The sequence below is a fragment of the Mytilus californianus genome, unplaced genomic scaffold, assembly GCF_021869535.1.
Source record: "Mytilus californianus isolate M0D057914Y unplaced genomic scaffold, xbMytCali1.0.p SCAF_14, whole genome shotgun sequence".
Lineage (NCBI taxonomy): Eukaryota > Metazoa > Mollusca > Bivalvia > Mytilida > Mytilidae > Mytilus > Mytilus californianus.
This window is the reverse complement of record NW_026262626.1, coordinates 4,688,785-4,704,153: the sequence shown is the minus strand read 5'-3', so window position 1 is coordinate 4,704,153 and position 15,369 is coordinate 4,688,785.

The window sequence follows — 15,369 nt, the reverse complement described above, 5'->3', positions numbered from 1 at the left end:
TATCTCTGTGATAACAGTTTATTTTAGACTAAAATGCGATTTTAATTTTTGTGATATTGAGAAAAATCCTCTTTAATTCATATAAAAAATTTCAAAATGCTAGTTTAAATTATTGCCAATACAACCATGTTACATTTTTCGCAATAATAAAAACATTGCAATAGTTTCTGAATTTACAGTAATTGAGTTAGTATTATTACCAACATAAGTATTGGGGTTGTCTACGCTGTTAGGAAAATGATTTTAAGAACCATCAAAAGAGAACAAAACCATCCGATTTTGTAATTGAATGTTCCAAAATCATTGTCTTATACATGCACAAGGTCAATTTCTATCTCTAGCAGCTTAAGTTTATATAGTGAAGATGATAATGTATAACAGGTTTTAATAAATGAAACATAGCATTATTTTGTTAGTCTTCTTAGAGACAGATTGATCTGTAAAACAAGTAATTATTTTTTTTATTTTTTTTACATTTTTAGGTTGTTATAATGATGATGTTTTCATGGTGTTGGGAGTAAGACTTGGATGTCTGATATTGTTAACATGTTGGTAGGTAATCAAGCATCTTTTTAGTAATATAATATTTGAAATCAATTTCATAAGCTTCTTTAGTACCAAAAAAATAATTTTACACTGATGAGATACTGGTTGGAATTTTTTTGGTAAATATAAAACTATGAGTTTATAATTCAGAATACCAAATATTTTTTCCATGACTTTTTGTTATCCAAGTGCAATTTTAAATTTAGTATATGTGTAATAATTTGTTTTAGGAAAGTTTAGTATGACTACTTTTATATTCCAGGTAATCATCAGGTTTCCATTGGGTTACTTGCTGGGATAAAGCTGTTATAAGGTGAGAACTTATTCATCAACATACAACTTTAATGTGTTTATGTTATAGTGTGATGAATGTCACTAAATAGATTTCAAAATATATATATTTTTTTAATTTACAATTAAATAGATCAGTATTCAATCTTTTCATTTAAAAATAATGTACCCTTTAAAGCAGATACTAGATCTGAAGAAGATATATGAAGGGGAGATAACAATAAAATCTGATTAAGAGATAAGAAGGGGAGATAACCTAATAATTTATAATTAAAACTAGTGAGGTCATAAAAAAAATGTATGATTATCTTTTCATTTAGTCTTTGTTTTTTTATTACTAATTTTAAAAGAATTTATTCCTAAATTTTATCTGGGAGAAACTAATTTTTGGAGTAAGTGTCGATAAAATAGCAGAAAAAAACAAAATAGACATTAATTTTATGTTTGTCTCATGTGAATTTAGAATTTATCAAGTAAGCATTAGCTGCTAAATTTGTTCAAAATGATTGTTCAGACATTTTGGTTCAGTTGTAAAGTCCTGACAAATGTACTTTAATGCATCAAGGTTTATCATTTTTACAATCGCTGCATATTTTTGATACTATATATTTTTGAGTAATCAATATAAGTAATAAACAAATTGTTTAAAATATACTGATGTCTGTTTCTTTATTCCCGTTAGATTATTTTAAAATTAAGAATCAACAATTGAAATTTAACTTTCGTTTCTTTTTCAGTCGAAAGAGTTGCTGTTGCTGCCTTCCTTGTAAGATAAAATCCTCAGACTACAATCCTGCAAACTATTGGATGAACTGTGCTATCTTTTGTAAAAAAAAATGAGTAGATATTTGTCTTATAAGCAGAATGAATTATAAATGCATTTAGTTTTTAATGCTTTATTATTCAAATTATAAATATTTATTTCATTATTTTTTCTTGCATTCAATTATTGTTTTGTGATTGAAGAAATATAAAAAAAAAAACTCTGAAATTATTGTTATTTGAGAGGTCCCAAAGGTATGATGTATGGTTTCACAAGATACCCATAAGACTTGCTTCAGTTTACATATATTTTTTAAGTTATGTACACTGGTTAAGAATTATCTGTCCTTTGTGAAATGATTTTTTCTGGTAAGAAACCTATTAAGTAGGACTTTGATGGCCAAACACTAAAAGTGAATAAAACATTCCCTATTAAACAATTTAAGTACATTGTACTGAGTTTTTGGTGCAATATGAACTAGAAAAAAAAATGTTTAGTTAGATGGTGTTTTGACTCTGCATTCTTTACATTCATACAAATTAATGGCTGTCAGTTTTACTTATTGGTTTTGTTTATATATTATACACGCATTATTCAGCATCTGAGATCACTCAAGTGAAAATAATTACATAGTTTTTGCAGTTTGTCATATTTTCTCATTTTTGTGTGATTGATTTCTATATTTTTTCTCATTTATGATTATTTATATTTTAATGTTTGATTTTTGAGGCTTGTACTCAGCTTCTAAACAATTACCTCCCCCCTCCACATGTATAACCAGGATCCTGTAAAAGAAGTTTTGATTTTGAAGGATGGATGGATAATTAAAAATGCAAGAATTTTTTAATGTGCTAGTTCATAATGTAAAAGTCTGCACAAGACATCTAACCCAACCTGAACACATTATTCTGACTTCCAGCTGACCAGTCTTTGCTCCTACCCCTAATTGCTGAATGCTTAGCAGGGGAGCATCAAATACCAATTTTCAATTCTTTGAATTGACCCAGGGCAGGACCAAATCCCATGCCCATCTGCACTCATGTTGAGCATAAAAAGGTTATTAAAGAAGATTTGTCTGTCTGTTTGTCCATCATCATCTCTCATCCACAGCTTATAAACTATTGGAAGGTTTTCATTTAAACTGTGTGTGTTTTATTTTATTATAATGAAATTTTGGGGTTCTCAATTGTAATGAATGGACCTAAGTATTTGAAAAAAAAGGGACAGAAGCTTCTCATACCACCATTTTATCATGTGAAGGATAGGTTGGTTCAAATATATTTGTTTTTAATCATGTTTTTAGTAGTTGGATCTCATTATGACAAAATTTTAATGACTTAAATTCAAAATAAATTTGGGGTTCACACTGATATATATTACCACTGTAGCTTTAATGTAAATTTTATAAGGCTTTGCTATAACAAGATTTGTGTTTTATCTGATTTTAGTGGTTTTTATGTGATTTTATTTATTTTTACTGTCAAATCTTGTTATACCAAGCCTTAGTATGATTGAGTTTATATATTTTGATTATACATGCAATTCAAAATATAAATTTACATAATGAGATCAGACATTTATTATGCTTTTAACTCTTCTTAGTGGATAAAATAGAAAAATGAATGAACATAAATATTGAAGTGGTCATTGAAGATTGACCAAATTACAAGATTTATAAATGCAGAATCTTGCTCTAACTAAATCTATGTTCTTATCAGCTGAACCAACCTATCCTTCAATATGAGTAATAAAATTTTATAAATGGAAAAGTCCATTCTTCGATTGGGGAACCTTTGGATGTGAAAAAAATATACACAATGCCAACAGATACTGAAGATTATTTGAAAGTTTAGGCAAAAACAATTCAATCCTTTAATTGTGATTGGAAGTTGTAGACGGATGAGCAAACAGATGATATACTTGCTTACTATGGCACATTTCCTAAAGGATATGGACTATGGGTATGGGTTTTGCTCATGGTTGAAGGCTGTAGGTGACTGATAGTTGTTAAATTCTAAGTCATTTGGTCTCTGGTGGAGAGTTGTCTCATTGGCAATCATATCTCCTCTTTTTATTTTATATGAAATAATTACTACTTCCTGGGCAAAAAGTTCTGGTTCCAAGAAAATAATAAAAAAAATACTTATATCATACATGTATTGTTAAATAACTATCCTACTTTGATATAAAGAATTGACTTTGGTTAGAAATTGGGAGGAATTATAAAGAAACTTTTTATACAATATAAGAGCTTGGGGTTATAAATGTTTAATGAAATGCAGTTAACTATTTCCTTGGTGATCTAATAATTTTTGCGCAGATCACGATATTAGTTTATTTAAATAACCCAGTAAATAAATTGAGTACACCTCATAAATGAATTTGATTCATGTATTTTTATGCATTTTTTATCTTAGTATTTACCATTGTATTCCTTGTTATATTTGTAAATGCCTCTTCGTATGTGACAAACTGAGGATTCATATATTTTATGGAATTATATAAATTTATTTTAAGTTTGGTATTTAAAAGTATTGGAAAGTACCAAGTTTAATATTGAGCAAAAAAAATATTCCTTTTAAGACCTAAGGATATAAAAATTTAAGTCATGTATCTCAGAACAGAATTGATTTTCTAAATTCTATTTAAACAGCTAGTCTGGGAACTGGTATCAAGAAACTAAAAGGAATCCTCAGGTCTGTCAGTTATTTTGTATAATTGTAATATTTAACCAATGATACCCTACCCATGATGCAGATCCTTTTCCTCCTTTTACTTATAAAGGGACTAAAAACATTATTATTATTACAATTTCTTTGGTATTTGTACACACTTGATGGAGCAGAATGGGTCTGGTTTCATTTGGGTATTTTATATTATGCTGCATGATAATGATATAAATAAATAGGTTTTCTCAATTAAATTTGTATTTACCTATCTTGTATTTTATTTGAGTCTGAATGACAAATAAAGGGGGAAGAGATTTCTGTGGTCAAGGGTAACACACAGCTGATTTATTGTATGGTATGGACGAAGTTGAAAAAGCGAGACTTGGGCATGCTTTTTCCATAAGCAGCAGCTTCAACAATGTATTTGATTGTGATAAGTTCAAGTTAAAGAAAACAACTAGTGGTAGGTCAATGATATTTGGTATGCAGTTATATAAGCATTGAAACATCTTATTTCTAAGGAGATTATTTTGCTTCTCTCCCTCAGTCTTAGTCGACTTAAAACTTTTAATTAGTTTACATGTATAAGTTTGTGATTAGGTCAATTGAAAGGAAACTATAAGTGTATGTCAATGATATTTGGTATACAGATGTATAAGCATTGACAAATCTCAGTTCCATAGAGATTGTTCAGCTCCAGCCTCAGTCATGGTTTATTGACTAAATGTTATGCATTATTTACATGTGATTTGTGATTAGATCAGTTTAAGATGAGTGACTTAATATCTGATATTTGGTATGCAGTTGTATTGGCATTTGCAAGTCTCATTTTCATAGAGATTATTTGGTCCCACTTCCTTATCATGGTTCATGGACTTTGAAACTTTCACAGTTTAACAAGGAACCAATTGATAAGTCAATGGTGTTGGGTATGCAGTTTTATAAGCATTAGCATTTCCATGGTGTTTTTATTTTGCCCTGAACCGTCAGTCATGGTTCATTGCATAGATAACAAGTTTAAATATTGCAATTTAATTTCAACATTTGCATTATACCACCAAAAAACACAAGACATATCTCTGTGTCAACAGTTTATATTTCCATCTCTTGGTATCTTTCAACATCATGTTTTGAGTTTTAAATGTCACAGAAACTTCTTTGCTAGTTTAAACAAGACTTGACACAAATGATACTTATGAATTACATGACAGAAATGTTCATTGGACTTGCTGATTACCTGATTGGCTGCCAAGTCTTTAAATAGATCTAGAATTCTAAAATGATCTAGTTTATATAAAGGCTCATCAGATACAAAACACAGGGATACAGATCTAGCAGTGGATGCTCCTGATAAAAAACTTCATAATCCAGACTGAAGAAGAATGAGTTAATCCATATCTTGTATGCAGTTGCCTTATGGTCTGGTTTAATCTGGCATACATGAACATTATCTCGATTCAATTTTTAAGGGTATGTGTACATTATTTGTTTTCAAATTAATTTGACAGTTTTTATGTGTAATAAGGACAATTAATTCTCTTATGGTTATTGCCTGTGATCTATTTCTCACATGAACAGATATATTTTGTATCACATTGCATGGATTGGGATAAGAAAAAGGTTTACGAAAAATTTGTTAATTTGAGTGGCTTATCCTGCACCATTTGGTCATCATTTAGGTTCCATGATTTGGTCTGTTCTCGGTCAGATTCTCTAGGTCAACAATGTATGGTGTACAGAATGATTGTAATGTGAATATGATTGTCTGACGAGATACATTTGGCCTTGGCCTTTTTTTGAAGTGTGAACATTAAGTTTTTATAGACTGCAAAACTTTTGCCATTTTATAATGGTGTGGATATGTCGTCATTGTGGTCTGTAGACATATGTTTTCCAGACAATAACGAGTATAAGTGTATAGATCTCAAAGAAATAAAACCACAAGGTCCCATACCACAAAAGGAAGGTATGAATAGAATTTGGGGTTATTGCCCTAACAGTTTAGGAATAAAGGTTAAAAAAAAAGATTTTCCGGGGTTTCCAGACCATAACTTGAGAATAAATCCATGAATTTCTATGAAATTATTATACAAGATTTCAAACCAAAAAGGGAAAGTTGGAATTGATTTTGGTGATTATGGCCCAAACTGTTTATGAATTAGGAACCAAACAAACACCAATACTTTGTATACATTATTTGTTTCTTGACCAATTTCAATTTCGATGAGAATCATGTATTCTTTGGGTTCTTTAATATGCTGAATCTGTTACCATGTTTGTGTATTTCTGTTTTCGAATTGGTTCACATTCAGGTCCAAAGGGTCTAAAAATTAATCTAAGTTTGATTTAAACCCAAAATTGAATTCTTTGGGTTTTTTTTTATATTATCAAACTGTATTTATTTATTGGGCCCATTATCAAATTGGTTCACATTGAGGTCCAAATGGTCCAAAATTAAACTTTGTTTGATTTAAACCAAATTTTTAATTCTTGTGGTTCTTTGATATGCTGAATCTACTGGTAACTGTGATCTGTATTTAGATTTTGGGCTTTTAGCCCTGTTAACAAACTAGTTCAAATTGAGGTCCAAAGGGTCCAAAATCAAAAAATTAAAAATTGAATTTTTTGAGTTCTTTGAAATGCTGATTCTAACTTATTTTAGATTTTGGATATTAGGGTATAGGTAAATGTATTTTTGAATTCTTAGACCACATGCATTTGGAGTCCGAAACCTATGCTGTGTCAAATATTTTATCACAATCCAAATTAAGAGCTGTACCAAGCTTGAATATTGTGTTCGTACTTGCCCCAATTGTTCATGGTTCAACCTCTGTGGTTGTATCAAACTGTGCCCTGCAGTGCATTTTATTATGATTAGGTCAGAACTATAGTGAGTGTATAAAATGATTGTAAGGTGTAGTATGGTTTATATTTGCATCTGACAGGGTTTATCTGAAATTGACCTTATATTCATGGGTCAATGATAATGTAAATGTTCTGTTATACCTAGATTAAAACCTGCATTTTTTGTCTTTCAACATAGAATTTAATTTTCATCAGTTTTCAGCCTGTCTGTTTAGTACAAAGCAGGGTTAATATTCATATAAGATTCCACAGGCTCAATAAAAAATTTCCTATATACCTTAATATAACATGTTATATTAAGGTATATAGAAAAAAAAAATTTTGAGACAAGTGCCTGTGTAAGATTCACATGTTCTCATTCCTAATATGCATATTAATTTGCAGTTGAACTTAAGCAGCCAATGCCCATCCATCATCAGTTTCACAGGCAAGACATTTCCCTGTGAGCATTCCTGATCATTCCTAACCAAGTCATAAAGCCATTTGGGACAAATTTTTGATAACATTGTTCTTCTTTGAACACCTATTAATATTACATATGGTGTAGCATTCTAATGTTTTCATTGGTTATGACGATCACGTGTTTCAAATGTTATTTTACGTATCTGACGCCTCGATTCTATTTTTACGTATATTGACGCTGTGTTTCTATTTAGGCAGTAACCATTTTTCGGAAAGGGGGGCTATGGATTTTTTTTTTAAAAAAAAGTTTGTTACCAGTTTTTGGAGAAAAAAATAAATTTGTTTATGACCCTGAGAAAAAAAACTGTTTGTTTCACCCTCAGCTGCCACTGTTATGCTTAAATTGAAAGAAAAAATTGTTTTCGACTTGTCGCCAAAAAAATAGATTGTTTTTCGCCAAAGTTTGTTCGGAAAAAAAATCCATAGCCAAAATATCAACAAATATAATGCCTACCCATGTTAAAATGAGCATAGAGCATGACATGAAGAAATTATTTCTTAAAATCAAATCAAACTTTTATTGCCATATAAACCAGCTTATACGATTTTTGACAAAAACAACATTAACATAATGACAAGAAAAAAGCATGTATAATCATATTAAACAAACTAATAAAAATAGTTCAAAATTCAATTATGAGTCCCCTATCCTTAGTGCCAAAGACTTTTTAATAAAGGAACCTATGCTTTCTACCTGTTTTTGTGTTGATGGGCAAAGAATATTTATCATTTTTTCATTTTCATTGAGGCTATCAAAATTTTCTATACTTTTAGCCTTTGTTAATTTTTCAATAAAAACTGGTCTAATGGAAGCGTTTTTCCTGCAATACAAAAGAAAATGTTTTTCATCATCAATTGTATTGCAGGACTGACACAACCGGTTTTCCCAAAGGATTTTTAGGTGTCTCCCTTTTTCTATTAATAAATTATGATCACTTAATCTTAATTTAGTGATATTACGTCTATATTCAAATATATTAGAATTCAGATATGTTTCTATTTTATTACTTTGTTTTAATGTTTTATATAATAGAAGTTTACTGCTTTTATCTATTTTCTCAAATTTATGTATATATTATTTTTCATAATGATAATAATTTTCATAATGATAATAACTTTGTCAAAGTTCTCAAATTGTAAAGGGTCTAAATTAAAGTCAATAGAATTTTTTGATAATTTGCAAAAATAAAGTTAATATCTTGCTTTATTCTTTTTTTTTATAATCTACAAGTTGTGTAAAAATTGTCAGAATTTGTATAGTTGATAAATGGAAAAAAACAAACTTTGTGTGATAGAAAGAACAATAAAATGTATAATTTTAAAACAAAATATGAGAAGATAATTCTAAAAATTTGCTTAAAAATGAGAAAATCAAAGTCATGGGATTTGATTACTTGCTACGCAAGATGTATATTTAACAAAAGTGGTAAGTAAGTTTAATTGATTTATCTCCCCTTATTAGGCTTAAGGTGTGTTTACACGGTACGATTTTCCATCCGATTTTATACCAACGCTCAGGTAAATCGTACAGTGTCCTGTTTAGGGACTTATCATTTTTTATCTGGGAGGGGGGGGGGGGGGGGGGGGGGGGCTGTTAAAAATGCAGGGGGGATCAAGTTTTTTTTCTGTATGTGGACAAGGGGAGTTCAAATTTTTTTATAAATTCAAAGTGGGGGGATCAATATTTTGGAACTTGGAAATAAGTAGTTCACATACTTCAAGAGACAAAATGTCAAGAAGAACATTACAACAGTCAAATCGAAATATATTTTTAACACCATTCATATACAATTAAGTAAGACATCACAAGACTTTGGTGATGTAGGAAGCTGCCATTTTGTGTCATTTTGTCCTATATAAAATGCATAGGTGCTTCATAATCCGAATAATTCAGTTGTTATATTTCGCTCACGTCGATCAGCCAATGTATCTTTTTGTTTTCATTACAAGAGCCCTTTGGGTCCATTTATACCTCTCACTCCCTCAAAAGTTGTACTTTTTAGGCTAATAAATCAAAAATTTGAGGTTACTATCACACATTTATGAATGAAATGTGCCAATAAATGAGTAATTGAATTGTTCAAGCTGAAAGCATGAACTATCCATATAAAAGTTTAGCGACTCAATGGAGGTTTCAAGAAGGCCATACGTAAAACCAGGAACATATATATATTGATATGTTAGATATACTGTTCCCAGGTAAAACTTAACGGTTTAAGCAGCGTTCAAGAGCGGGACATATAAATAATGTGTTGTTACTGTTTCAAAAAGTTTACTTTTTAATGTATATTTTTACAGAGTTAATCAGAATCAAGTTTTCTTTAATGGCCCAATATAGGAAATTAGAAAAAAAGTCGGAAAAAGCTACCCAAAGCACTGGCTTGCTCTACCTACTAATATTCATGGAAGAGGCCTAAAGGAAGAGCCCTATTTCAAGGTAATTTTCCCTCAAATGTGTTTTTGGACTCAATCCACTGAGAATATTTCATTTTCAATATTTCCTTGAAATAACATGATAAGTGATTTGCATGTTAAAATTTTGGCATGTTTATTAGAGGGGGGGTCACATTTTTTAAATGTTTTTCAAGTTTTAAATATTTTTTCTATTCATTTTTTATTTATAATGAGGACTGTCTGTACAACCGTATAAAATCGAGGCCAAAGATACCGGAAGGACATTCAAACTTATTAGGGAGCTACCATTTGATTTTTATGGGGGCTAGGATGAAATTTGAAAGGACAGGAGTTTTGCGTAAAAAAAAAAAGGCAGGATGAGCAAATTTGCAAAAAAAATGGCAGGATGACAATTTATGTAAAGTCAGGATAAACTAATAAAAAAGGAAGGACCGAACAGAGTGAAAAATAAAAAGGCAGGACAGAGATTACAACTAAAGAAATGCACGACAAAATTTTTCATCCTAGCCCCCCATAAAAATCAAATTGTAGCTCCCTTAGTCGAAAACAAACTGAAAATGCCACGGCATTAAACGAAAAACAACGAAAAGACAAACAACAGTACACAAAACACAACATAGAAAACTAAAAACTGGAACCCCACCGAGACCCGGGGGTGATTTCAGGTACTTTTAAAAAGTATACATGCATATACGTATAGCAACATTAATTTTCTATAGAGAATAAGACGCTCAGCAGAACCCCTTTTCAGAAGATTTTAATTCGACACACATCTGAACTGTTACATTGAATGACATGATGAGCTTGTAGTCAATTCATTTTTTTATGGGTTTAAGATTATTAGTGCGAAAAGGAATAACTATTTTAGCTATGTTATTTCTAACCAGCTGGGCCAAAATCATACTTACGGTTTTAACTTTAAAAATTGTATTGATTATGACCACCGCTCACGAAACACACGACCGTCATGCATGGCTAAAAACAGAATATATAAAAATTTGATTTTTGCATTTTTACATTTTTTGGTGTGGTTTGGCTATTATCTTAAAAACCACAAGAACTATATAGAAACTTGCTATGGTCAAAAATGATCAACAATAAATGATCTACAAATTAGTCAGTCTACCTGTATAGTATAGTACTGCACCAGATGCGCATTTTCACAATTAATGTCTCTTTATAAATTAATGATGCTCGAGATCAAACTTTTGAAATCCATACCAAACAACTATAAATCAAATCGAAAGAAACTAAGTCGACTCCTAGTAGAAAGTATTGCTGCACATTTTTTTGTTTAGTTTCTTTCTTTTTTTGGGGGGTGGGGTGGCTAATATCTTAAAACTCTTTAAAAAAACACAGAGAATCTTCATACAGAAGAAATGATTAGTAAGACAAGATCCACATATAAGTGAGCCTATCCGAACTTGTCAGTTAATAAATTTTTTTTTTACCATTTTTGGCATTTATATGTCGTTTCCTGTTTATCCGTAATTGATAGGCTAAAACTTTGAACAGTAAAAATTATCCGCAATACGATTGAAATCGTAAATCGACTTGAAGTTTTTGTCCCTTATTGCAGTTTTTATTTACTTTAACCATGGAAGTAAAAGTCAATATAATACTTCCATGCTTTAACTCAAATGGATATATATAGACAGAAACTCGTTCAGCAAGACAAGATGATGGCCCACACAGCTTCCATTTCATGAATTTTATTGAAAAATGCCTTGTGAGCGATACAGGCCCGTCGGAGCCTAGCTCTAGTTTAATACAACAAATTATTCATGCTTTAAGACTCTATTCAGGTAAATTTTCTTTATTTTTCTTTATTGAAATTACATAAAAATATTCAAATTTTTTAGGGAAACTGGTGTTGATAGAAGATCTTTGATAGTGTGTTAGATTTATTACAACTTTTACCAAGAGCTTGATATATTGTATGACAACTACCATCATGACTATTCTAGCTGTGTATAGTTTGAGACCGTAGTTGACCTCTATATATGTGTCTATTCGATTTTAGGTCGTTTTGTTTTTGTTTCATTGTAACATACCACGCAGCTTATGTTATTCGTAACTCAATTAATGATGTTTAACACCCATTATAAATACAATATAAGTTTCTCATAATTATGGCCCGGGGACACAGTTATTGTCATTGATAGTCTCTATAGTGTGGACAGTGTATAACTTGCAAATTTTTTCATACACCTTCCAAGTTTTTATTTCTTTATATTTTATGCTTATAAAAGTAAGTAGAGGTATGAAATTGCATGTTAAAAAATTGTTGAGTTCGGTATTTTTGTTGTTTTACTTTTTGAAATAGTTTGTTCCAAAAGTAGTACACTTTACTTTAAAAATCTTTTTATAATTGAGCAAGTGCGATTTCTAAAATATTTGTTTTATTGTCTAGAAGAAAAGCACTACGAAGTAACTGTGTTCTCGGTAGATACATTAAACAAAGTGCTGACGTACTGTTTACTCATATTTTCCTAAGTGGACGAAGCAAGATTCATGCATATTCAGGACAATAACAAATTAACATTATCCCTTTTTTTCAGCTTCTTCGTAAAGTTTCACTGAAGTGGATCGAATTTTAGATGATAGATTAAAAAAAATTCTGGAGGTGTATAATGTATATGTATGTGTTCAAATGTTATTATCTCGCTAAAAGGTCGAATGATTTCAACTACTGAAGATTTAAAACGTAGTTTCTATAAATCTCAATAAAATTTACCATAAGAAAAGTAAATAAATAATTTTGCAAGGATTTTACCCCCCCCCCCCCCCCAAAAAAACAACAAAAAAACAAAATACACCTCAATGTCTTAATGAATCAGTAATCAGAAAGCTTCACTTATGGCATAATTCTGAATCTACCTTCCATGCTCGCATCTATTAGAAGTTCAATATATTTAGTTTCTATAAAAAAAATAAGATATCAAGGTCTGCGGTGTATTTGACTCAGTGTATTGCACGTATCACAGGTTTATAATTTTATTCCGACATAATAGTAATACGTTTATAATCATGGCGGTATAAAACTCCGTGTATTAATCTAAATGCTAATAAATATAAGAAGTACTGACGATGGTCGTTGGAGTCCGATGATAAAATTTTACAGACATTTTTTAAAGCTGAATTTTAATGTTAAAAAATAATATGATTTAAAAAAAAATACAGAAAATACAAAAAAATCTACAATAAAAATGTGTACTAAATTAATATATACATGCATTTTAGCTATGCTGGCTTTGTTTTTTAATCAATTAATGTGACGATATTAATATGAGAGTCTTCTCACCATGCTCACATCAAAAGCTCCCGATAATTAGCGATGCTTTATCGATCGATAATATAACAGTTAGTAAGTAAATAATTTATTACAGTGTCACACTCTATTATTATACATAATATGTTATACATCAGATAAAAGCAGCATAAACATATATTAGATTCCTGCCTTAAAAGACATATGAGACACTTTTACCTCATGCCCATTAAATGCATACATAATTTAAAAATCATTTTTCAAAATTAAAAATTATTTAAAAGTACAAAACAATTACTTTTAAGATCAACATGTTTCCACTAAAAAGAACAAAAAAAAGGTAGAAGTGATTTAAAAATCTCAAATAATATGCTAATAAATAAATAATTAAATATTTAAACTCTTTAGAAGTTATAAATTTATCTTTCTCCTCTTAAACATCAAATGCAATGTTTTTGCTAATAAAAATTGAATTTCATCACAGCTCATAATATAATTAAATTTCTCTTCTACACTCAAGGTAATAAAAACATTATTTAATAGAATGGATGAATTAAAAAGTTCTTCTCTCAAGTTCGAATAAAAATTACAGTTCATTAAAAAATTTTGTTCAGTTTCAATTGTATTCACATCACAAAATTGACAAATTCTTTCACTTAAAGGTGTAACTGGCCTTGTGTAACGTCCTGTTTCATGCAACATGCAAGGGACGTGTGTTCGCCTTAATTCGCATAGGTCCGTTTTTCTTTAAAAAGAATATCCTTTTCTTAATCGTTCATTTTATATATGCAATCTAGTATACATAAAATATTGTTTTAGTAATCCTGGCATGTATAACAAATAAGATCGTGAAATCATACGCGACAACTTTTCACAAGCATGCATTGACATCTCTTATCGATTGAAAACCTGTTTTTGGATACCAAATTAGATATATTAGAATTTATTCGGAGCATATATACTCAACCTCCCCTGCTGATAACAGAGTGAGAAAAAGTACGAAATTTTTTGAAGGGGCTTTAATTCTGTGGAAAGCATAACATCGGATTGCCGAACACGAGCATCTAACAGTAGTTTCAGTGCAGAACTACAAAAAAAAACCAGCAATATCAACCCATATTCTTTCAAAGCAAATTGAATAAATGTTCCGATTGATAATTCATTCACAAAATAAGATACAGAAGGTATAAATGTTTATTTATTCCTAAGTAATACTAAAACACATTTTTTGTATTTGTTACTATGTGCCATAAAATACCTTTACTGTAGTTTCTGCAAGTGTAGTCAGAGAACCATATTTTCTGTTTAACATGCTACGTATTGCATGTCTAGCTTTCGGTGCGAGGTCATGTAAAGGTCATACGATATCCCATATCTAAAACTTTCCGAACTAACAGATCGTAAAATGCAAATGAATATAAAGTAATAATAATGATAAAAAAAGTATAACAAAAATACCGAACTCCAAGGTAAATTAAAAAAAGGGGAAATCCATAAAAACTGACAAAATCAAACGTTATCAACCAACGGAACGAGTGAAAACAACCGCCATATTCCTGACTTGGAACAGGCTTTTTCCAAAGAAAATGGTGGGTTAAACCTGGTTTTAAAGCTAGCTAAACCTCCCACTTGTATGACAGTAGTTTTTAATTGTTTGTTATTAATAATACTAATAATAAGTTCAAATTCCTCAATCCAAAGGACTTGAAAACAATCTTTAGACAAACTCTAAAGTTCATCATGCACTGGAACATTATTATCTGTTATTATTACATTGTAATTTATTTCATAGTTAACATTTTTATTTCATTTATTTCTGATTTTCAAGTATAAGGCTTCAATGCTTATTTCTTAAGGGAGCTACCATTTGATTTTTAAGGGGGGGGGGGGGGGGGGGGGGGGGGGGGGGGCGGCTAGGATGAAATTTGAAAAAGGCAGGACAGGAGTTTTGAGTAAAAAAAAGGCAGGATGAGCAACTTTGCCAAACAAAAAGGCAGGATGACAATTTATGTAAAAAAAGTCAGGATAAACTAATAAAAAAAAGGCAGGACCGAATAGAGTGAAAAATAAAAAGGCAGGACAGAGAT